Source organism: Podarcis muralis, chromosome 16, assembly GCF_964188315.1.
Source record: "Podarcis muralis chromosome 16, rPodMur119.hap1.1, whole genome shotgun sequence".
Classification (NCBI taxonomy): Eukaryota; Metazoa; Chordata; class Lepidosauria; order Squamata; family Lacertidae; genus Podarcis; species Podarcis muralis.
Window position 1 is genome coordinate 36,301,432 of NC_135670.1, and position 24,488 is coordinate 36,325,919.

Genomic DNA, 24,488 nt, shown 5'->3' on the forward strand with positions numbered 1-24,488 from the left:
AAGATTGTCTACCCTACTTTTCTTAAGGAAAATTCACATTAGCTTTTGATAAAATCCTAATATAGGCAAGCAACCAATAGCAGTAACTAAAACCACCGCAAATCCCAATGGTGCACACAGAATCAGCAATAAAAGTAGACAACAGGTTTACTTAAATTTTGGAATTATTATTAGTAGAAATAGTAAATGCAGATTCCATCTCATCAGGTTATCCATTGTAGTGTAGGAACTGGGCCTTTGGCACAGTGGCACCTAATATTTGGAGCACCCTCCTTCTCAGTGCCAACTCAAGACCTTCCTTGTTCAACTAGTTTTTTAAATGGAAATCTTTACTGCAGTCAGCATCTGTCTTGGAATGAAAAATTGTTTTCATGTACAGAATTGTTTTTTTAAAACTGCTTCAACATATGAAAAAGTTGTCCATTGTTCTGTTCGTTTAAAAAAAGATTTGTGAAACTGTAATTGTTTTTTTATTGCTGACGTTATCATTGCAAAGTGACTTTAAGATAGCGTATGGGAAGCAGTTCATAAATGGAATAAATTAAATAAAAACAGCAGTAGGGCTACTGCTTGCTTTGGAATGTGGAATGTGACTGGTATTTCTTATACTGATTCCTGTATGTTGCAATCTGTAAACAGCTTAGAGGTTTCTGTGGTATATAAATTAAACTAAATGTGAAAATGTTAAATGTTAATGCATTTTAGGGGGTTCGGCTAGAGGGCCTTTGGGGTTCCTTCCAACCCTCTACTTCTATGATTCTAAACAAATAAAAGTCGAGTCAAGCACCAAGCACATCAGGCAAAGCAGCGAACAGCCATCAGCCTACCCCACAATCTCCATAAAGAGGCATGGAGACAGGAAGGCCTCCTTGGCAGGAACATTCTATTGTATAGGTGCCACCACCAAAAAATGCCCCGCTGCCCATCATACGCACTCACTGAACCTGATAGCAGAATTGGATCAGGCAAAAGGTCCACCTATTCCAGCAACCTGTTCCCACAGTGGTCAATCATTAATAGGATGTGAGTGCTTCACATGTTTTGGTTTGCAACTCCCACCCTCTCTGACCACTGGCCAATACTCAGGGGTTATGGAAATCCACAACAGATGGACTTGGGCCAACAGACACAGATTTATTTGCCACTGACTGCTTTCTTTCAAAGCACTCATAATCGTAGCCATGTGAAGACACACAAAATGTTTTCTTAAGAGATCTCTAGGGTTCCTTTCAATTCACAGGATTCCCTTTCCATCAAGAACAATTGACAGCTAAACAAGCAGCAAACTGGATTATGTGTGTAGTGGAGACATACCCCACGATCAGCTGTGCTACCTGTTTCACACACTGAAAAAGCTCACCAGTGCCTAATCTGCAGCTCTCCTGCATTCTATAGGACTTTTTCACATGAGTTGTGGAATGGCTTTGGCTTGGGCTAAGGAAGTCAGGAGTTTCCACACACCCTGCGGAAATGTATTCCTGAAAACAGTCAAGTAGTTTTCAGGACAGCTCTCTGTTTGATGTCCAACAAGCTCTTTTACATTATGCTTTTTGTTCTTCTTGCGCATGACATGGATGAGATGCCAGACTGTTCTGCTGACTGGCCTGCCAGACAGCTGCTTCATGTTTTGTGTCACCTTCTCCTCCCTCTTTCTGCCTTCACCGGCACACCCAGCTGCCTAAATTCCTTCCTTCCCCCATCCCCATTTCCATGAAGGCAGTTGGCTTATTTCATAATCGGAAGACTGGTGGCCATTGCGTCTCTTCCTCTCCCCCATCATAGCTGAGTCAGCTTGATCGCTGACCAAATCTCTGGAGACAGAGGCCAAATTTATTTTGACCTTTGCATTCCCCAGTCATCTCCACAGGGAAGAGAAAGACATGGATACCCCCAACCCCTTCATTCCCACCAATCTCTTTATTTCACCGACAATGTCAATGATGATAAATAAATTATTAACAACAATTATTAAGGTGGTGATGACGCAACAAACCTAGGCAATTTACAGTAGAAAAACAGGAGCTCTCCCAGCTGAAATTTATTTGTGCTAAGTGAAACAGTTGGATGAACGGGGCATTCATCAAGTTTATTATCATTATTGCTCCTTTTTTCCACCACAAATAGCAAAGAGCTGTTCCTCCATGCAGCCCAGGATATGGGACAGATGCAGCCTCTCACTTGGACCTCTTGCCTCCTCTCCCTGCCCGTAGGCTTCTGGAGAACACCAGTTGGAGAAGACCGCTCTACACTGACTGGCTGTGGCTCAAGGCCTAAACGTCTTCATCAACCTTGAAAACCCCAATATTTGGTTCAAATACGAAGGGTGGTAGGTAGCTCAGTGGTTGAGCATATGCTTTGCATGTGGATTATTCCAGGTTCAGTCCTCAACATCTCCATGGAGGGCTGTGTAAGATCTGGTTTGAAGCAGCTTCCTATGCCCTTATTTGAATCAATCATATATTCAGAACCATGAAGGCTAATCTTACTTCATATTTAGGGGAGGTAAAGAAGAAGAAGAGTTTGGATTTGATATCCAGCTTTATCACTACCCGGAGGAGTCTCAAAGTGGCTAACATTCTCCTTTCCCTTCCTCCCCCACAACAAACCCTCTATGAGGTGAGTGGGGCTGAGAGACTTCAGAGAAGTGTGACTAGCCCAAGGTCACCCAGCAGCTGCATGTGGAGGAGCAGGGAAGCGAACCCGGTTCATCAGATTACGAGACTACCGCTCTTAACCACTACACCACACTGGTGTAGGGTCTCAGGTTCAATCCCTGGCATCTCTAGGTAGGGCTGGAGACCCCTGCCTGAAATCCTGGATAACTGCAGCCAGTCAGTGTTGACAGCACTGAGCTACATGGTCTGACTTGGTAGCAGGCAGCCTCCTACATTCCTAAAATGACAGCATATGAACCCTGGAAGCTGCTTTATACTAGGCTGGAGTACTGGTTCACCCAACCCTGTGTTGTCTACTAACAGAAAGTCTCCAGGGTCTCCACATGAGATCTTTCTCAACTGAACCTTCTATCTGATGATGTCAGGACTTGGACCAGGGACCCTTTTGCATGTAAAATATATGCAATGCCATGATGCCAAGGAAGTAGGGTAAGGACCTACCAAAACAGGACAGGACCTCTGTCCTTTAAAGATGCCAAGGCAACAACAACAATAACACCCATGGAATGTTGGCCAGCTTTGGAGCTCTTAAAGGGGCAAACACCCTGTTTCTTTTGGCCTGTGGCCAAGCTAGCTAGCCCTTGGAAAACAAACAAACAAACAAAAACAAGGTAACTGTTTCTGGAACCACAGCCAGACTCAAAACATCAGAAAGACTCACAGAAAGGTGAAACCAAGCCTTGCATTGAGACATTTAATTTACTGAGAGTTCTGCCCTATGGGGAAGGTTCTGCATTGGGTTTCAGCTCCTTGGGCTCCTGTAGGAGCTTCAAACGGTCTTGGCTGCACCTTGCCAATATTTCCATTCTGCTAATAATAACACAAAAGCCAGCCCTGGTCAGAAAGGCAGCAAGCTCCAAAATGCACCTCGGCTAATCCAACTCAATTAGTCAGAGGCTTTTCATGTGACCTTCCCAACCTCTGGGATGTAAGCAGCCTGTGGAACGGCAAAGAGGAAGTCGAGAATTTATCTGTTGACCGATCAAACGCAGCCATCGGTGCAGGCAACTGATAATACATTCTCCCATTGGCAGGGGGAGACAGGAGGTGCCAAATGCATTATCCAGTCACGCTCTCTGACTGACTAGGCACCTTGACTAATACCTTCATGCGGTGGAAGCTTGGAAACTACCTCCGCCCTCCCCCAGGGCAGGAAAACAGTCTTTAGAAGTGTATCAAAGCGCGACCCCCTTGAAGCCTGAGCTTCTGACACAGAAACGGAAAGGTGCCGCAAGGGAATGAGTCGAATCCACCCAGCACCCAAAAAATCCCCTACTCACTCACTCGCTCACTCTCTTTCTCTCACACACGAGGAGTCGTGATTTTTTGGGGTGGTGGTGGTGGTTTTTGCTAATGATATTCCCCAAAGAAAGGAAGAAAATGAATGGGCAAAGGGAGACTCAGATCCTGTTGAGTTCAGACTTCAGCAGTTAACACTGAGCAAAGCTGGGAATAAGTACCTGTCAGAGACACTGAGCTAGCTTCACAACACAGTTGAATGAACCAAAGCGGAAAGGACACAGAGTTCACTGCTGTAAGGCTGAAGAGCTTTTTAAAAAACAAACCCAATGCTATTGTGGGGAAAGGGTCACAACAGAATAGTCCGGAATATCCCACACGCACAGGCACCCAATATTTTTAAACATGCAAGTGTAAAAGCAGGGGCCATGGAGGATAAGGCCATGCATGGCTTGTAGCCACAATGGCCATCTTTGCTTTCCACTGTCGGAGGCAGTATGCTTTTGAATTCCAGTTTTGTGGAATCACTGGTGGAAAGAGTGCTATTCTGCTTGTGGGCTTCCCATAGGCAACTTCGCGTAGGCTGGCCACAGAATGTTGGACTAGATGGGCCTTTGATCTGATCCAGGATTTTAGGTTGAAGTGAATTTGAGAAAAGTATCCACCTGACTCTATTCTGACCAGCAGTCACTCTGCAGGTCTTCTCTGCCCACCTACCACTGATCCTTTAACACAGAGGTAAGCAAACCTTTCTCAGCCTCAGGGCCACATTCCCTAGTAGTCAACCTGCGAGGGTCCACATGCCATTGATGAGTGTAACAATGGGTATGACTCTCATCTTTGTCCAGTAGCCACAAAATAGACAAAGGTTTCTAAATGCACATCTCTCTGTCCAGGCATGCAAGAGGCATTATGGCATTATGAACCCTGAAATTTTGAACTACAAAACTGCTACAAAACTTTTGTACCAGTTTGATGTGAATTGGGCAATGTTGTATTTCCACAGAATGTGGTGGCTAGACTGCAGATGAAGGTGATTGCAGAAACACAGAATTGTAGAGTTGGAAGGAACCCCAAGGGTTATCTAGTCCACCCACTGGAATCATAGCTAAAGTATTCCCAGCAGACGGCCATCCAACCTCAGTTCAAAAACTTCAATTGAAGTGCACCACCTTCCGAGGTAGTCCATTCCACTGTCAGCCCTTACCATAAGAAAGTTCTTCCTAATATTTAGTCAGAAATTCCTTTCTTGAAATTTGACTCCAATGGTTTGGGTCCTACCCTCAAGAGCAGCAGAACACAAGCTTGCTCCATCTTCCATGTGACAGTCCTTCAAATATTTGAAGATGGTTGTCATATCACCTCTTGGTCTGCTCTTCTCTAGTTCTCTCAACCGTTTTTCAGAAGACTTGGTTTCCAGACCAATCAGCTAGCGGTATGTTACACCTCTGCTAAACCACTGCCTGACCATTTTCTTCTTTGGCGATCACTTGTAGCCGAGTAAGATTGTCTTCCATAAACACGCTTTTAACAATGAGTCCGTAAGTGACTGTGGAGGCCAATTCAGGACCCACACGTCCTTCCACAGTGGGGACATTGGTTTCCGGGCGGGAGTTGATCACAGTGTGGATTTGCCAGGCGTGCCTTCCTCTTAGCACGTTTCTCCCTTGCATCCTGAGTTCGAGTGTCTTCAAAGCCCATGACACCTTTGGTAAATGCTGTTCTCCAACTGGAGCGCACGCAGGCCAGTGTTTCCCAGTTGTCAGTGTTTATACTACATTTTTTTAGATTTGCCTTGAGACAGTCTTTAAACCACTTTTGTTGACCACCAGCATTACACTTTCCATTTTTTGCTATAGGGTCGGGTTTGAGGTTCTTGTGTTGATAAACAAAACCCTGAACAATTTGGCTCCAGGAAACCTTAAACACTACTTGAGCCCTCACATCCCAGCCCTATCACTGAGCTCATGCTGTGGCGGCAGCAGAGCAAGCAGATCAGGCTCCTGGGGCAGCACGTGTGCCCTGTGCCCAGGGGCAGGGCCAGCTACCCGCAGTGTGGGGCAAGCTGGGGCAGGACATTCCGTGGGGCCTCTGAGGAGTCTACCTGCCTCCTCCCACTCAGCCGCCCTACAGCTGGGGGGGGGGAGGCAGTGGGTGGACTGTTTGGGCAGCACAGAGCCTGTGGGCGCCCAAGCCACCATGTCTCTCCCAGGAGAGATGCGTGGCTCGGGCGTGCTGCAGGCCCTGTGGTGAGTGCTGCCCGGCATTTTGTCACCCCCTCAGTGGTGACACCCAGGGTGAACCACCCCCACTGCACCCCCCTTCTTCCGCCCCTGTGCTGTGGAACATGCTTCCAGTAAAGATGCAACAGACATCCTCACTGTTAACTTTCAGACATCTCTTTTCCCTGCTGGCAGTCCTATTCAATAGTTTACTTTTTCTCTGTGTCAGCCCATCATTTCAATGATTGTACCGGGGCTTTTCAATGAATTTGTACCGGTTTACATTTTATTCGTATAAGTTGCTGCGCCCCACTTTGGTATTTTAGATGAGCTAGCAGTGTGTATGTAACATTTAAAGTTGCCTTCATGGGAACACCCCTCTACTGAACAATCCAGGCAGTTGATACTGCATAGAAAAGCCACGTCCAATTTGGGTCCGTTCCCACCCATTTGATATAAATCATTCCCTCCTTTTCCACATACCTGGCAAGATTCCCCTGATTAATCCTTTCCAATGGCAAGGACGGAGAATGCCAACTTTGTGTGAACTGAAAGGGACCGTGGAGGCGTGGAGGGGAAGCGAGAGAGGACCGGCTAAAGACAGAATCGCTTCTTGCAAAAATCCAGGAATAAATGTAAGAAGCTCGGGAAAGGGCAGAGGTCTTCTCCCCATAAATATCAAAGTCCTCTAACACTCTCATGCTAATCATTTCAGCCTTTGGAAGGAAGTAGATGGATGGATAGATGGATAGATAGATATAGATAGATATTGATAGGAATTAATCCAGAGAGTCCTTTTTTGTTACCCTAACCTCTAAGGCTGGCAATCCTCTTTGCATGCTCTCTTTCCCCCAACATCGCAGAAAGTGATTCAGGCAACACTTAATAAATCTGACTCCCTGTGATGGTTCTCATCTTCCACAAAGAGACGGGGGTGGGGGGAGAAGAGAGCTCGGAAAGGGAAAAAGAAAAGACAGCGAGAGAGGGAGGGGGATCTGAGTGGAATCTATTCACTGATTAGAGAACTGAATTTGGCTGCCAAACAGCAGCAGGGCAAAGGATTCTGGGCCAATTCCTCCCGACCGCTGTTGAACTTATCACCACACAGACACAAAGCCGCTTCCTGTATGTCATAAGTTTCAGTTTGCCTCTAATAAGCAGCTGGACCTCAGGGGAGAGGGGGCTTCATTGTTGTTGTTGTTGTCAACACTGCCTTTGCTCTGTCCTTTCTCACCAAGGGTTTGGAAGCTTTTTTTCCCACCCAAGCTGTCCAGTGCTACCATGAAGCAACTTGCAGATCTGACCTCCAGTCCTGCCTTTGTGCCGCTACCTGCCATGGCTTCACCACTGCCACCACAGCACCCTTGCCACCGAAACTGCGCCACTGCTGCTGCATCGTGGTAGTAGCGCTGGTGCAGTCACAGGAGAGGCTGCAGCTATGGTGGCAGCACAGGCACAATGGTGGGGGAAGGAGGGCGCCCGGATCTGTGGGGGCATCAGTGGTAGGCGTTTTGCCTCCAGCAGCAGGACATCCTGGGCTGCCCCTGTTTCTGGGCAACCTTTGAGGGGTCACAGGCCAGCAGTGCCAGGGTTAGAGACAAGTGAGTGGAGCAATAAATGTCACTTTTACCTTTGAACACTAGACTGGTTTCAGCACACTCCCACACCCTCTCCATCCTGGCAACCAAGAACTCTGAGTTCATAGTCACATTCCAGCCAAGTGAAAGCACTCAAGCTGTCCCAACAAGTAGTGTGGCTACAGAGCAGTTATGGCCTCAGAAGAGTCCTGCAGATCAGTTACAGAGGCTGGAGGGGGGAGAGGGGCATATTTGGACCTGTGAACCCCTGTTTAGAACCCAACATGCTTGTTCTAGGATGCTCCTAGCCTATGTTGGACTTCATGTAGCCCCTCTACATTTTGTTCCAGCATCTTCAGATGTTTCTGGGTCAAATGCTTACTCAAAGAGGGATGAATATGCTATGAAGCTGAGATGAGACTTACATACTGGGGCACTGGATATATGGTGTGCAAGGGGCTCCAGCCCCCTCATATTGTGGGGCAGGGGGCTGCATGCCCCCCAATATCAAGGGGGGCACCGCATTCCAGGAGTTCAAGAACACATTTTTGTCTTTCAAAAACACTTGAGAGTGCAAAGCATGGAGGAGAGGGATTCAGGAGGCTGTGTGACCTTGGAGGGGGTAGCCGAAGGGCTGGAAAGCGAAGCCTGGAGAACTGAATTTGGCTTCTAGGCCTGAACAGACCCCCAGCCCTAATCTAGGCCCTCTGTAGGCACCATAGTGCTCTCCAAGTACCATGCCTCCAGGCCCTGGTGACTGGGGCTGGTAGACCTGGTGTTGGCCACCACCAGCCCCATGCCTGCAATGGGGTAGCTCAGTCAGCAGAGCATGAGACTCTTAATCTCAGAGTGGTGGGTTTGAGTCCCATGTTGGGAGAAAGGTCACTGCATTGTAGGGGATTGGACTAGATCAGGGGTCGGCAACCTAAGGTCCATGGGCCACAAGCGGCCCACGAGCCACTCCCGAACCAAGCCGCCCACTTGGCGAGTCCCCACGCACTGCACTAAACCGGCACAGCGCAACACAGGGACTCGCTTCTGTGGCACCGGAAATCACATCTGCACAGACGCAGACACCAGAAATCATGGGCGCACACACGATCCAGCCCACGGAGTGATCTCTGTTGGTGTGAACCCGCCCAGGCGAGGTAAACCTTGCCGACCCCTGGACTAGATGGCTCTTGTGTATTATTATTTTATTATTTATTAAATTTGTATACCCTGCCCTTCATCCATAGATCTCAGGGCACCTCACAACTTAAAAATACAACATAAACACACAAAACACATAATAAAATCAAGAACAAACAAACAAAACACAAACACCCCCCCCCCCAAAAAAAATGTATTGGAAATGCTAATATTTCACTATTATGTCATTAGACCATTGCTTGGCTGGTTGTGATCCCTTCCAAATCTGCAAGTCTGTGCTGTCTCCTGCTGAAGAAGACCAGCCATGGACAACAGAGGTTTCTGGGAAGCCCACAAGTAGAGCACAATAAGTGCCAAAACAACTCAAAACGCGCTATATATTAAGCGGCACGAAACAGTATGGGGGAAAGGTAGAGGCACTTGAATCATGGGCTGGATTTTTTTTTAACCACACAGTTTTCACAAGACACTTGTCAGGAGGGGGTTAAGCACTAAGGAGTTCATGGTGGGGCCATGCGCTTGGCACTGAATACAGATGAAGCAATCACATTATTAAAAAGACTCCATCCTCTCTCTCCCCCCCCCACCCACTCATAATAAATTTAGGCTCAACCCTTAAGAACACTCACATGAAGCGGTTTAGGAAAACTGAGGAGACAAATCCGCCGGCATTTACAGCTGGGGAAGGCTCATAAACCATGCAAACCGTGGGTGGTGGCGGGGACTTCCACAAGGGGGGAATCTCATATGCTTACGATTAAGTCGTTTGATGGGTAGATGCCAAGGCATTAGAACAGGTCACCCGAAGGAAAAATGACTAAAAAGTACCACTAATATGGGGACATCCGAAGAAGCAGGACTCAGAAAATATTATCTAGGGGCTCAACACTCACATGGGAAAAACAGCACAAAACCAAAAGCTCATGGCACATGCTCTAATGATTCCAGGTTATTGGAGACAGCCCTTTTTCCCAAGTACTAGTCACATCCCCCCAAAATCAAGGGAAGTGTTTTCTTCTGAGCAATATTGTTGAGGGGGACACAGGCCTATGGTGGGGGAAAAGAGGCAAAAGACGGCACAACAGTGTTTATACTGTGGGTTGGTTTCTCACACACCCTCTACTCAGGCAACCCAAAGGCATTATCAGAGTTCAAGGGCATGTTCAAGCCAGGCAAAAACACTCCAGGAAGTGGGGCTGGTAGGGAGTGCAGCCTGGTAAGGGTGGGTGGGCCTGTCCTGTGGAGGGTCCTGAGGGCCAGACAGAGAGGGGCCTGGGGGGTTGAAATTTGTCACCCAGGCCCAAAGTTCCCTATTCTTGATTTAGATGGAAACACTCCAATGTTAGCAGCAAGACTGGGGAAAAACCACAACATGGTCATTGGGTAAAGTTTGAGTCTTATACAGTGGTACCTCGGGTTAGGTACTTAATTCGTTCCAGAGGTCCGTTCTTAACCTGAAATTGTTCTTAACCTGAAGCACCATTTCAGCTAATGGGGCCTCCTGCTGCCGCTGCGCCAACAGAGCACAATTTCTGTTCTCATCCTGAAGCAAAGTTCTTAACTTGAGGTACTATTTCTGGGTTAGAGGAGTCTGTAACCTGCAGCGTATGTAACCCGAGGTACGACTGTACACCCTAATTCAGAAACCAGTATAGGTTAGACTGCAGCGCAGCAGGAAATAAATGCAGCATAAAGCAGGCTGGGAAGAACCCCCAACCAACGTCTAACGGGAAGTGTGTTCCCAGGCAGAGGTCCTTGGTGTGGAAACAATAGGGCTTGTTATGAGCAGACAAGAGCATCCTTATTTTCATCGGCAAAATGTTGGACGGTATGCTATGTTTGACATTCATTCTGCCTGTACAGAGATGTGAAAGAACAGAGGCTCAGAAAACCCTGGCTAAGAGCGGACAGCTGCTGAGAGGGACAGTAACTGGGTCCTGTCACGTATTTCCTTCTTTGCAGGCACAGGCTTGAGAGGGGAGAGTCGTTTCGATGTGAGCTTCCGCCTGCCTTTTCTTTGCCGACCTACTCCTGGTCATTAACTTCATGTTCACAGAGCCTTCCTGGTTTTAACATGGGGTTAACTCACTGGTGTTGCTGAGATGGGTATACCCTCCAAAACTCCGAGGCTCCATGTATCAGGGTAAACAAAATGGTACCCTCTAGACCAGTGTTTCCCAACCTTGGGCCTCCAGATGTTGTTGGGCTACAACTCCCATCATGCCTAGGCAGCATGACCAGTGCTCAGGGTTGATGGGAGTTGTAGTCCAATAACATCTGGGGACCCACAGGTTGAGAACTGCTGCTCTATAACTCTCATCAACAAGCATAGCCAGTGTCCGGTAATGTTGGGAGGGCGCCATGTCAGCTACGTCCTGGAGATGCTAGGGATTGAAACTGGACCTTCTACCTGCAAAGCAGCTGCTCTGCAACTGAGTGTTGTGGTCGGTGTTGGGTACACAGCTCAGGTAGGGGTGGTCCAGTGCCAAGTCCCAGAAAGTTCCATCTTCCCCTGTCCTGGATCTGGCTGCTCTTCGCAGTTCCTCTTTGTCCTTGCTTCCTCTCAGCAGGTGACAGTCCCTCAGTGCACCTTGCTCCTGCCATCTCTGTTGCACCTCCACCCAGCACAAGCTGCTCCATCCTCCGCTGCACTCCAAAATCTTACGCCACCTGCTTGGTCTTCATGTTATTCCTCCTGCTCCTCCTCATCCCTACCCTGGAGAGTTGTGTTGACCCTTGGGGCTTGCCTCTCCTCTCCTTAAACAGGACATTACTATTAGGGCAGGATCCAGCCGCAGGTGCAGGGATCGCATGCTCTGTGCTTCCAACCCTATCTTAGCCTGACCAGGCACAGCTGTGAGTGTATCCTCAGGCATTTCCCACTTATGTTTGGCTGTCATTCTTTCTAGGCAACTGACCTAGGCACAGAGCCACTCACTCCTCCTCCTAAGCCAGTGGTGGCCAAACTTGGCCCTCCAGCTGTTTTGGGATTACAATTCCCATCATCCCTGATCACTGGTCCTGTTAGCTAGGGATGATGGGAGTTGTAGTCCCAAAACAGCTGGAGGGCCAAATAACATTGTTGCTCCCTTCTTGGAGAGCCATTGTGGTGTAGTGGTTAAGAACGGTGGACTCGTAATCTGGTGAACCAGGTTCGCGTCTCCGCTCCTCCACATGCAGCTGCTGGGTGACCTTGGGCTAGTCACACTTCTCTGAAGTCTCTCAGCCTCACTCACCTCACAGAGTGTTTGTTGTGGGGGAGGAAGGGAAAGGAGAATGTTAGCCGCTTCGAGACTCCTTCGGGTAGTGATAAAGCGGGATATCAAATCCAAACTCTTCTTCTTCTTGAGCTGACAGCGGCAGGGGAGTGGAGTTTGCTTTGATCAGCCCCTCTGGTAACTCTTCCACTGGTCCTGTGCTCCCTCCCAGTCCCTGCTGCCACCCTCTTCCAGGTCCCCCATGTCTGCCTCATTCTGGAAACTCTGCATAGGGCACTCTTCGCCCTTGGTGTCACTTTTCCCCAAGCCAGTCTCTTCCAGGTGATCTTCTCCCTCAGTGCCAGCCTCCTCCTCCTCATCCTCTGAGGCATCCCTCATCCCCTGTATTCGCTGGCACCCTCTTCTGTGCCATCTTGAGTATGTCCAGTGATGGGGCACAGGCTGATCCATGACACTGAGCTAAGGTAATTCAGAAATTGTTCTGTTGCACTTGCTCACAAGGAATACAGAACAGCTCCCCCAAATGGATGTGTCCGCCCATAATTCTTCATGCACGTTCTTCAGCTGGCAATGGGTATCTCAGAAATGTATCTATTCATGACCTCCTTCCAATTTCTTGAAACCCTATAGCTTGATGGCTTCTGCAGATGCTGTGAAGGGGGGAGGAGGGGACCCATGAACCTCTTTCTGAAACTGGTTTTATGACTGCAGTCATAACAGAAGAAAATGATAGAATCAAGGAAGTCTCGCACAGAGACAATTACCACCATCTAGTCAGTGCACCACAAAATATAATGAAACAGACATGATAATAGTCAAGCGTGATGTTACAGAGGCAGCTCTTATAATTAAAGAGTGTGCTCAACAAAATACAGGAATGAGCTGTGCAGGATGTAATGTGGTGATTTCAAGAGCCTCTTTGCTTTCTGAGCGTCTAAGCCCAGGCTGCACTTCTATTATTTTCCTAGTGTTGAGAAACGGCAGCAGCCCACTAGTTCATCCTCTTGAACAAATTGTCCACGTGCAATATCCACTGCCAGAACGCTAGAGTACTGCAGCACACTCTGCCTGCTCACCTGGAATTCACAGCTCCCACTGTCGCCAGACAGGCAAGTTGCCATTTTTGCATGTTATATCAGAAGCATGATTCACTTGCATTTTTGCTGGATGAATTCTAAGCACCTAAAAGCTTCCATCCTGTCTCGGACCCTGCTCTTTTAAGTTTCTAAGCCAGGCTTCCTCAGCCTCAGCCCTCCAGATGTTTTTGGCCTACAACTCCCACAATCCCTAGCTAGCAAGACCAGTGGTCAGGGATGATGGAAATTGTAGTCTCAAAACATCTGGAGGGTCAAGGTTGAGGAAGCCAGTTCAAAGCTATGCCTTTGGCAATCTGCATCTATAGCCTGACCTATACCACTGAAAGCCTTAAATAGAAAGCATGGGTCTGAATAGATTTCTAGAGCCAGTGTGGTGTAGTGATTAAGAGCAGTAGATTCATAATCTGGTCAGCCGGGTTCACGTCTACGCTCCTCCACATGCAGCTGCTGGGTGACCTTGGGCTAGTCACACTTCTTTGAAGTCTCTCAGCCCCACTCAACTCACAGAGTGTTTGTTGTGGGGGAGGAAGGGAAAAGAGATTGTTAGCCACTTTGAGACTCCTTCGGGTAGTGATAAAGCAGGATATCAAATCCAACTCCTCCTCTTCTTCTTCTTCTACTTGTCCTATGCTTTTCCCAAAGAATTTTGGGTTGTGGTTTGTTAAGGACAGTGTATTCTGTCTTGGTTCAACTACACCTGGAATACTGTGTCTGATTTTGGGCACCACAATTTTAGAAGAATGCTGAGAAACTGGAACATGAGCAGAGGAGGGTGACCAAGATGATGAAGGGTCTGAAAACCAAGCCATAGGAGGAACAGTTGAGGAAGCTGGGTATGTTTAGCCTGGAAAAGAGGTGATTGAGATGAGATATGATAGCTATCTTCAGATGTCTCAAGGACTGTCACATGGAAGAGGGAACAAGCTTGTTTTCTCCTGCTCTGGAGGGTAGGACTCAAACCAATGGCTTCAAGTTGTAAGTAAGGCGATTTCAATTAAACATACAGAAAATCTTACAGTAAAAGCTGTTTGACAGTGGAACAGACTCCCTTGGGAGGTTGTGGACTCTCCTTCCTTGGAGGTTTATAAGCAGAGTTTGGTTGGCCATCTGTCTTTAGTTGAGATTCCTACATTGCAGGGGGTTGGACTAGATGACCCTTGGGTCCCTTGCAATTCTGCCATTGCACCATTCTATGACTCTATGATTCTATATTGTAGACCTGTGGTCTTCAGCTGGTCCAGACCTGAGACCCACCTCTGCCTCCCAAGCTGCCACATGGGACCCATTTTCATATCTTCTCTTTTGATTTCTCCTTAACAGTGCTAACAATGTGTCTTATTCATCCTTAAAATTGAAATTCACAGTGTTATACAGTGTTGCATCTGTTTTGATACCAAATGAAAACTAGTCTTGCACTGTGGCAGGAGAAAGGCTTGTGGTTGGTCAGAAATACTGTACTTTTCTGTGTATAAGACTAGGGTTTTTTTATTTAAAAATTATGTTCAAAATTGTGTGTCGTCTTATACACTGATACAAACCCCCCCCCCCCCATTTTCTCAATTTGGAGTCCCCCAAAATAGGGGCGTCTTAGACATGGGGGCATCTTATACACACAAAAATACGGTATCTTTTTTTTTTCTTTTAAAAAGAAAGGCTTGTGCCTTTCTCCTGCCACATTGTAGCACTTGTGGAAATTGATTACAAGAGTATATCATCAGAAGAACGCAGCCTAGTCCAGACACACATGTGGAGCTCCTTTCGGCTGCTCAGCTTAAGATGGAATCCAATATGGCAGCATCAGCTTTGCCGAGACCCAACTGGTGTATCCTCGCAACCCACCATTAGTTGAAGACCTACACTTTAGACTGTGTCCCTGCTCACAAATCCCACCACCTCAATTTCATCTTTCCTCTTCCTCTGGCCTGAAAGGTTTGGTTCAACCCCAATGGTTATGGATCATGTACAATGGGATACAATGGGATATGAATGGAACCAGAAGAAACTACATAGAGGTAGCTCTCCATTTGCACGGGGGTTGCATGCTGAGGCCTCGTGCATTATCAGCAGGGCACGCATAAGCCCACCCTGCCCCCTCCCGGTGCCCAAAACGACACATGGGTCAGCAGTCATGCACATGCTAAACACGCACAAATGGGTAGTTGTGTGTGTTTTATATACTTTAGCCTCGGATATGACCCTCAAATGGGGAGGTTTGTGGCTTTTGTTGTTTTAAAATGGAAGCAGAAGTCGTTTTCATCTTTGTTATAAACAAAGCTCTCCCTCTGGTATTAACATCATTAACTAGCGTGAGTTTTCTTTTTTCTTTTTTTAAAAGGTATTAGAATCTGACATTTCCATGCCCCAATAAAGCGTAAGCTTTTGATTTGCTACCTTTGCAACAGATGCTTTCTTCCTTATTCCCCAGCAACAATAACACCGATGGCTTTGCCCTCTTAAACCGCTTTCGTGGTCTAATCTTTCAGATGCCTCCTTCCCTCAGGCCCTCTACCCCACTTTTATTTATTACTAGGATTAGGGGAATTTTCAAAATAATTAGAAGACCTGGAATAAGGTAGGGTTTGTTTGTTTATTTTAAAAGCTCTGAAACCTCAGCTTATTAAGAAGCCTATCGGATTATACCATCTAATAAAGACCTACATACTCTCTATTGTTGTGCGGGATGACCCTGGTTCCATCAGGCCTCCTCTCCCCTCAACTGTCACCTGTGAGTAGCCATCAGACTACCTCAGGAGGAGAAATAGGAAGTAGGGCTCATTCCCTCAGCTTTGCTGAAAGCCCAGCTCTATCAGGCACTTCCTACGACTAAATTCAGTGGCATCAGGCCTTTGTTCTCATGCACGGTGGGATTTGTGCTTCAAGCATGGACAAAGTGATGCCGAAACCACTGATTCATGGTTCATTCAGGCACAGGGAATATTGTGTTAGTTTTCCTGATTATAAAGCTAGCGCTTCCATCCTTTTTTCTAACGTTGCTTTCACATTGCAGTCCTTTGCATCCATCTGTTTCGAGAGACAATGGAGTGCGCCACCAGGGGTGAAGTCAAACCACTGTGTTAGCAGACCTGAAGTGACCTCCCCAGGGTGCAAGCCTGGGCAGTGTGTATGGAGGTACTGAGTTCTCCAGATGACAAGGCCCCCTCTTGCCCTTGCTGATGTGTTCCAAAGGAAAGGAGAGCAATATGTTTGGCACCAACTTGGCTGCACCAGTTGTCAGAAGGAGATGTACAAGGTACCATCCAACCATCTTAGGGACTCCACTCCAGATTTGTGTATGGTTTACTCCTTAGCCTTTTCTTCTCCCAAAGATATCCCCCAAGGCCGTTTAGAATCAGTGTTTTCCTTCTCCTAGGTGGGCCACTTTCCCAGGCTGATGAGTCCCATCTGCCACTCACTTCTTGCTGCAGCACATGCAGAAACCACCTTCTTGACCATTCGACCCACTTTTGATCTCATCCACCCCATCTGCAGGAGCCTGCCTTCACATGCAGGGGGAGCCCCTAACTCAATGAGGGTTTGAGACCCATCAGCTACCCTCACCTGGTTTAGCAGACCAGTCAGAGCCATTATTGGAGTGTGGCAACTGTCTCATGCACCAAAGCAACCTCCCTGGGACACAAGCCTGGGCAGTATGTGGATGTCCTGGGCTGCCCAGACAACAAGACACACAAACACTTGGTCTCACTGATGTGGTCCAAAGGAAAGGAAAGCAAGACATTTGGCACCAGCTTGGTTGCAGGAGGTGCTGGAAGAAGGCGTAGAATAATAATAAATAATAATAATAATAATAATAATAATAATAATAATAATAATAATAATAATAATAATTTATTATTTGTACCCCGCCCATCTGGCTGGGTTTTCCCAGCCACTCTGGGCGGCTTCCAACAAAGATGAAAAATACACTAAAATGCCACATATTAAAAACTTCCCTGAACAGGGCTGCCTTCAGATGTCTTCTGAATGTCAGGTAGTTGTTTATCGCTTTGACATCTGATGGGAGGGCGTTCCACAGGATGGGCGCCACTACCGAGAAGGCCCTCTGCCTGGTTCCCTGTAACTTGGCCTCTCGCAGTGAGGGAACCGCCAGAAGGCCCTCGGAGCTGGACCTCAGTGTCCGGGCAGAACAATGAGGGTGGAGACGCTCCTTCAGATATACTGGGCCGAGGCCGTTTAGGGCTTTAAAGGTCAGCACCAACACTTTGAATTGTGCTCGGAAACTTACTGGGCACCATCCAGGTGGACGAGCCCTCATTTTTCTCAACAGCATGTGCAGAAACCACCTTCTTGACCATTGGACCCATGGGTGTAGCCAGGATTAATATTAAGGTGGGCAGGACCAATGTTAGGGGGGCAGAACCAAACTACCCTGTTTCCCTGAAAATAAGACAGTGTCTTATATTAATTTTTGCTCCCAAAGATCTGCTAGGTCTTATTTTCAGGGGATGTCTTATTTTTCCATGAAGAAGAATACGGTACACATTTATTGTCTAATTGTGAGTCAGCCAGACTCCACCAGGGCAGAGCGAGCAGCAGGCGGCAGCTTGTCCTGGTGTCAGCGCAGGCTCTCTGATTTAAAGAGACCTCGCACTGCCTGAACAGCTCCAGCTGCACTGCGGCCAATCAGTGAGATGTGGGGTGGCGCCCGCCGCTACAGTCCAGAGGAGTCAGGCGCCTTATGGTAGCTTCGGGGGCCTTATATTCCGGGCAGGCCTTATGTTCAGTGGAGGCCTTATTATCGGGGAGGTCTTATTTTCGGGGGATGACTTATATTACAGTGATAGGCAAAACTGGAAGTAGGTCTTATTTTCGGGGGATGTCTTACTTTCGGGGAAAGACGGCATCTGCGACACAATTGGTCAGTTAGTTAAGTATTATTATTTTTTACTTGATTTAGGGGGAGGCAGCTGCCCCCCCTTTTGCTACGCCCATGGTTGGACCCACTATTGGTCTTGTCCACTCAATCCGCCAGAGTCTGTCTTTGCATGCAGGGAAGTCCCTAACTCACCGAGGGTTTGTAACCCATCAGTTACCCTTGCCTGGTTTAGCCAACCAGTCAAAGCCACTCCCGCGCTGTGGCAGCTGTTTCATATTGACAGCTTCTAGGAGCCACAGGTGAGAGCTGAGTGCAGAGTGGGGACCAAAGGTGGACAAACTCCTCCAGAAGGAGCACGACATGTCCCCACCAGAGGTACTACCCCTCCCCTAACACTCTATACACCCCACACTACAGTATGTAACAGCGGCTTTTGGACCGATATGAATGAAATTAAATGTGGCATGCCGGTATAACAGTGGACATGGTGTGATATGACAACTAATATCATTGAGCAACATGGCTATACCCCCACCTTATCCACACATATGTGCTTCTGTTTCCCCCACCCCCCATGATTCACCCATGAAAACAGCAGGAAAGAGCTGTATGCTGGTACACTGCCCCAGTTTTCATCACTTTACTCCTGCAATTTTCTGAGTTAATGCGGTTACAAGCAGATTATTTCTGGAAGCAATTAACAAAGAAATGAGCCCCAAACTTCCGCTAGATTCTGCTAGATTTCTAGAAGTGGCTTCTACATCATGTGAAAGCTGCAATATAATGCAGAAATTATCAGATAGGGAAACCCTGAGGAAATTGAATGAACTGCTGTGTGAATGCAGCCCTAGTTAAATGTCCCAGTTTCATCCAAATATCCTTTCAAACAGCTCTGAATTCTGGCTTTTACAGAGCCAGTATGGTGTAGTGGTCAGAGCAGAGATTTGTTATATATGTGTGTGTGTGTGTGTGTGTGTGTCTTTCAGCCCTGAGTGCTCACTGGAATCAGCCCTGAGTGCTCACTGGAAGGACAGATCCTGAAGCTGAGGCTCCGATACTTTGGCCACCTCATGAGAAGAGAAGACTCCCTGGAAAAGACCCTGATGTTGGGAAAGATGGAGGGCACAAGGAGAAGGGGACGACAGAGGATGAGATGGTTGGATGTTGTTCTTGAAGCTACCAGCATGAGTTTGATCAAACTGCGGGAGGCAGTGGAAGACAGAAGTGCCTGGCGTGCTCTGGTCCATGGGGTCACGAAGAGTCAGACATGACTAAACAACAACAACAACAACAACAACAACAACAACAACATGTCTTTCAGTACGACAGCACCAACACTTTGGAACTCCCTAGTTATAATAATAATAATAATAATAATAATAATAATAATAATAATAATAATTTATTATTTATACCCCGCCCATCTGGCTGGGCCTCCCCAGCCACTCTGGGCGGCTTCCATAAAAACCACAAATACAATAAAATATCACATGTTAAAAACTTCCCTGAACAGGGCTGCCTTAAGATGTCTTCTGAATGTCAGGTAGTTGTTTATCACTTTGACATCTGCTGGAAGGGCGTTCCACAGGGCGGGCGCCACTACCGAGAAGGCCCTCTGCCTGGTTCCCTGTAGCTTTGCTTCTCGCAATGAGGGAACCGCCAGGAGGCCCTCGGCGTTGGACCTCAGCTTCCGGGCAGAATGATGGGGGTGGAGACGCTCCTTCAGGTATACTGGACCGAGGCCGTTTAGGGCTTTAAAGGTCAGCACCAACACTTTGAATTGTGCTCGGAAACGTACTGGGAGCCAATGTAGGTCCTTCAAGACCGGTGTTATATGGTCTCGGCGGCCGCCCCCAGTCACCAGTCTAGCTGCCGCATTCTGGATTAGTTGTAGTTTCCGAGTCACCTTCAAAGGTAGCCCCACGTAGAGTGCATTGCAGTAGTCCAAGCGGGAGATAACCAGAGCATGTACCACTCTGGTGAGACAGTCTGCAGGCAGATAGGGTCTCAGCCTACGTACCAGATGGAGCTGGTAAACAGCTGCCCTGGACACAGATTTGACTTGTGCCTCCATGGACAGCTGTGAGTCCAGAATGACTCCCAGACTGCGCACCTGGTCCTTCAGTTATTGATGTTATGGAAGTGCCTTCACTGAACTCTTTTTGTTGCCTGCTTCAAACATTTTTGTTTAGACAAGCCTATTTAGACATGTAGAAGTTACCTGTATTTTAACTCATTTTAGTTGCTGCTATTTTAATAATCTTCTGAATGTTTTTAAATACCTATGTTTTTTTCCAGAATGTAATGTTTTGTAAATCACTTAGATTTTTTTTAATAAAAAAATCACAATCCAGTCGTATATAAATTTCGTTAAATTCCAGTAGGTCTACTCTAAGTAGGACTTAAGTGGATATCACCAATAAATTTATAAAATCCAGCAGCTGGCTGAATCCCACCCCCCACCCCACAAAAAACCACCTCTCCCTATTCCCACATATGCATCTCACTCAGGGTATTTTATTCTCTCTTTCTATTTGTCAGTAAACTAAATATCCCCCCAGTGATGTTCTGGAATTTATGTGGGTCTGGTTCCAGAAAGGGGAAATTCTGTCCCGTGCATATTATGGCACCCCAAAAGGGGCCTTTGCTTTAAACTAGGACATCGGCTGTGAGATACAACAGCTACAAAAGTCGAAAAATGACGAACGCCGAATCAACCGGCAATCAAAGGAACATCAGGCGCTTGGCTTTGAAACGAAAGCCGCATGTCAGTGCTAGACGGCTGAAACGAGAAGTTCACTCATGTCCGACAAAGGCTCAGAGACGGAGGAGGGCAGAAAGGATTTAAGACAGAATAAAAACAGAGAGAAGAGTCCAGATAACCCCAGAATGCTTTTCAAACAAAAGAAAACCTGCACATACAATTCTCAGGACCTTTGTGTAGCAACTTCTCTGGAAGGAGGCCAAGACTTAGGAGGCAAGAAAAAAAATATCCTGATGCTAAAAGTGATTAAAAGAAGAAAAAAAATGCTAAGCTCTGATTCTTGAATATCTCCCCAGGCAGAGCCCCCACCTCCTCCCCAAAATCAGATTGAGAACTGGTGGGGAGGAGGTCTGGAATGTGGAGCGTCAGACCAAGAAGGGATTGAAGAGCAAAACCGAAGGGGAATAATTCTTTCATCTCCATCCCTGGAGCTGGATTCCCCATTGGGTTCTTTGTCCACTTGGAAGCTTAGCCGTTAAGGATTTTATTACCACCTGCACTCCCTGCCTCAATTCAATCCAAAGCAAAGACGTGCTTAGCATGGACTCAGGGGTGGGGCAGGGGGGTTGGTTCAGTCTCAGAACCACTATTTACATTTCTTATTTTTATTGGAAAGACTTTAGATCCTACCGCCAGTGGTTCAATATGCTGCCTCTAGAAAGGGAAAAGTAGGAATGTCAATTTATGCAAGATCTAAAATGTTCAAAACCAGCATTTCCTTGTCATATATATCCCATATGCTCCAACCATTCACATACACTTATTTATTTATTTATTTATTTATTCATTCATTCATTCATTTACATTTTTATTGTACCCTTTCCCCAAAGAGTTTGGGGTGATGTACAGTGGGTTTATTTATTCATTCATTTTATAGATTTATAAACTGCTTCACAGTCAGAAGTGATTGAAGCAGTGTACAATGCGATAAAAATATATAAAAGATACATGCTCTAAAAGTAATAAAACAATTTTTGCAAACATACGGATAATCGTCCATAAAATAACTGAGGAAACTATTTTCCTGTGGGATTCAATCTTGTACCAGCAAATTTATGCTGCGTATTATAATTGATTGGGAGGTCTTCAGCAACAAATCAAAAGATCAAACTTTTTTTCTGCAATAAGGAAAGTGAGGGGGGAATGAACTAGGAAGTGTGGGATAGTTCTTGCTTGATGCTACAGCACTTAACCACCCCACAAACAAATCAAAATGAGGGTTTACTAAATAGTCAACAATGTGCAACCTACCTGCAAATAAATCAGGATGAATGTTCAACAAACAAGTCACATGGAACCATCCTTCTTAAACAAAAGTGGTCTTCAACAGGCATCTATAAACATCAAGATGCTAGGTGTCTGTCTAACTTCAACTTGGACTTCATTCCAGAAGGCTGTTGGCCAGCACTAAAAGCCCAGTTCCTAGTACAAACTAAGAACACCTCTGGGCCATGTGCTATTCTGGACAGTGCCTCATCTGATGAATGCAGTTGCTGGGATGTGATTTAGGTTACTTCTCAGACCAACCTGGAGGTGTTGTGGATTGGATCTGAGATCTCCCTGAACTCAAACCTTCAACAGCGTGTTAATCATCTTTGTGTGTGGTGCTGGTGGGATAACGCTTCTCATGAAAATGAGTATGTTTCAAACGTGACCCTATGGCTCTCAATACCGTCTACCAGAAAGAGTTTACATCACGCCACAACACACACACACACACACACACACACACACTGCAGCTTTCAAATTTCTTTGCAACTTTCAGAGCAGCCAAATCTCTCCCGGTTCCTCATCTCTATGCTACTGCAACAGCTATGTTGGAAAGCATTAATTACTCCCCAAAATAAGATTCATTTCCCAGTGATTATTTCAGGGATATTCAGCTTGCAGCCTCATCCCTAATTATATTTCTCATGTCAATTAATTAAAATCATCCTAAGTAAAATACTAGGGGGTGTGCATGTGTGTGTTTTACTTCATTATTTAAAGTTTAGCAAAGAGAAGGAGAGCGAAAGAAAATACATTCTGGGATACGATTAGATGTTAGCAGACGGTGGTCTCAGCAGGGTTTCAATTATCCTATGCATAATAGGTCTCTAATTCAATACAGAGCTGTAATTAAGAATGTAATTAAACACACGGAGGTCTGCTGATGTCATCACGCCAAAAAAGCACCTGATGGGGCATATTAGTATAAAGCAGGGTACGCTAAGTAGACAGAGCCCCCTTACTGAGAAAGTTAAGATAACATTTGCCGGATGACAAACCTTATCTACTGCAGAAATATGTCTGCAATATGTACTACGAACTCCTCTAAGGGATCTGGACAGTGGGCCTGAACCAGGTGCTCCCATGCAGGCAGCCCCAGTGCGGCACAGCCAGGTACTCTTCTCTGCCCACCAAGGGCAGCGTTGGCCAGTCAGGCTCTGCTCAGTGGGTGAACAGGCAGCTCAGGATGGCCCCACTTTGCTCTGGTGGGGGTGGGATCGCTCCTGCGGCAAGGGCTAGGCTGGTGCCCCCCCTGGCTGGTGTGCATGTATGTGCCCACAACTGACACTATGGGGCTGTTTCTGCGTTAAGCATGTGTGTGCAGTCACACATAAATGGGAAGTTGCCTGTAACAAGAAGAAGAAGAAGAAGAGGAGGAAAAGGAGGAGGAGGAAAAAGGAGGAGGAGGAGTTAGGATTTGATATCCCACTTTATCACTACCTGAAGGAGTCTCAAAGCAGCTAACCATCTCCTTTCCCTTCCTCCCCCCCAACAAACACTCTGTGAGGTGAGTGAGGCTGAGAGACTTAAGAGAAGTGTGACTAGCCCAAGGTCACCCAGCAGCTGCATGTGGAGGAGTGGGGAATCGAACCCAGTTCACCAGATTACAAGCCCACCGCTCTTAACCACTACACCACACAACAACATGCACACTATAAGTCCACCTGAACTTAGCAAGACTAAGGGCTTGACTAAACTTCTGCTTGTCCTGTGCCAACAATATACAGGTCAGTTTCCCTGGGGGAAAGCAGTGGGGTGAGAGGAATTTTAGGGCAAGATCTGACTCCTGAGTAAGTATGCCTAGGTTTCTGCTGTGAATCCTAAAGACTGACTGACTGACATGAAGCAACTAAGCAGAGCAACCACAGAAAGCAAAAATGTAAAAAAAAATAATTTCCAAGGAACCAGAACTTCACAAATTTCACAAATGAAATCAAAATTCCTGCGGCCTGTGTCACAGTCGCTGCACCATCATTTATTCTCTTCAGATTAAAGACAAATACTTGTGTCATTCCTAGATCCCCAATATCAGGCATGAGGGGGGGGGGGGAAATGAAGTACTGTACATTCCCAGAGCTTTCACATACATTATTTCAGACATACTTACAACAGTCCTGTGTAGGTCAATACAGTGTTATTCCCTTACAGATTGCTGCACTGAGAAGGAATGTGGGCCATTTCATGAGTTAGTAGCTGAGGTGAGGTATGAAACATAGACACTGGGGCTCAACTCATACTTCCACACCACCATTATAATCAAGTCCAGTCACAGATGAATCTGGGGTTGTGGTGCTCATCACGCTTTACAGGCCGAGGGAGCCGGCGTTTGTCTACAGACAGTTTTTCCCGGTCATGTGGCCAGCACGACTAAGCCACTTCTGGTGCAATGGAACACTGAAACCAGAGCAGCGCACTGAAACACTGTTTACCTTCCTGCTGGA

At 46.7% G+C, this 24,488-nt stretch overlaps 1 protein-coding gene across 2 annotated transcripts in view; it reads right to left on the bottom strand.

Annotated features, from left to right (window-relative positions):
• LOC114586989 (transmembrane protein 132C) overlaps positions 1 to 24,488 on the bottom strand; it is a 262,927-nt gene that overhangs the window by 212,100 nt on the left and 26,339 nt on the right. The window lies entirely within an intron of this gene.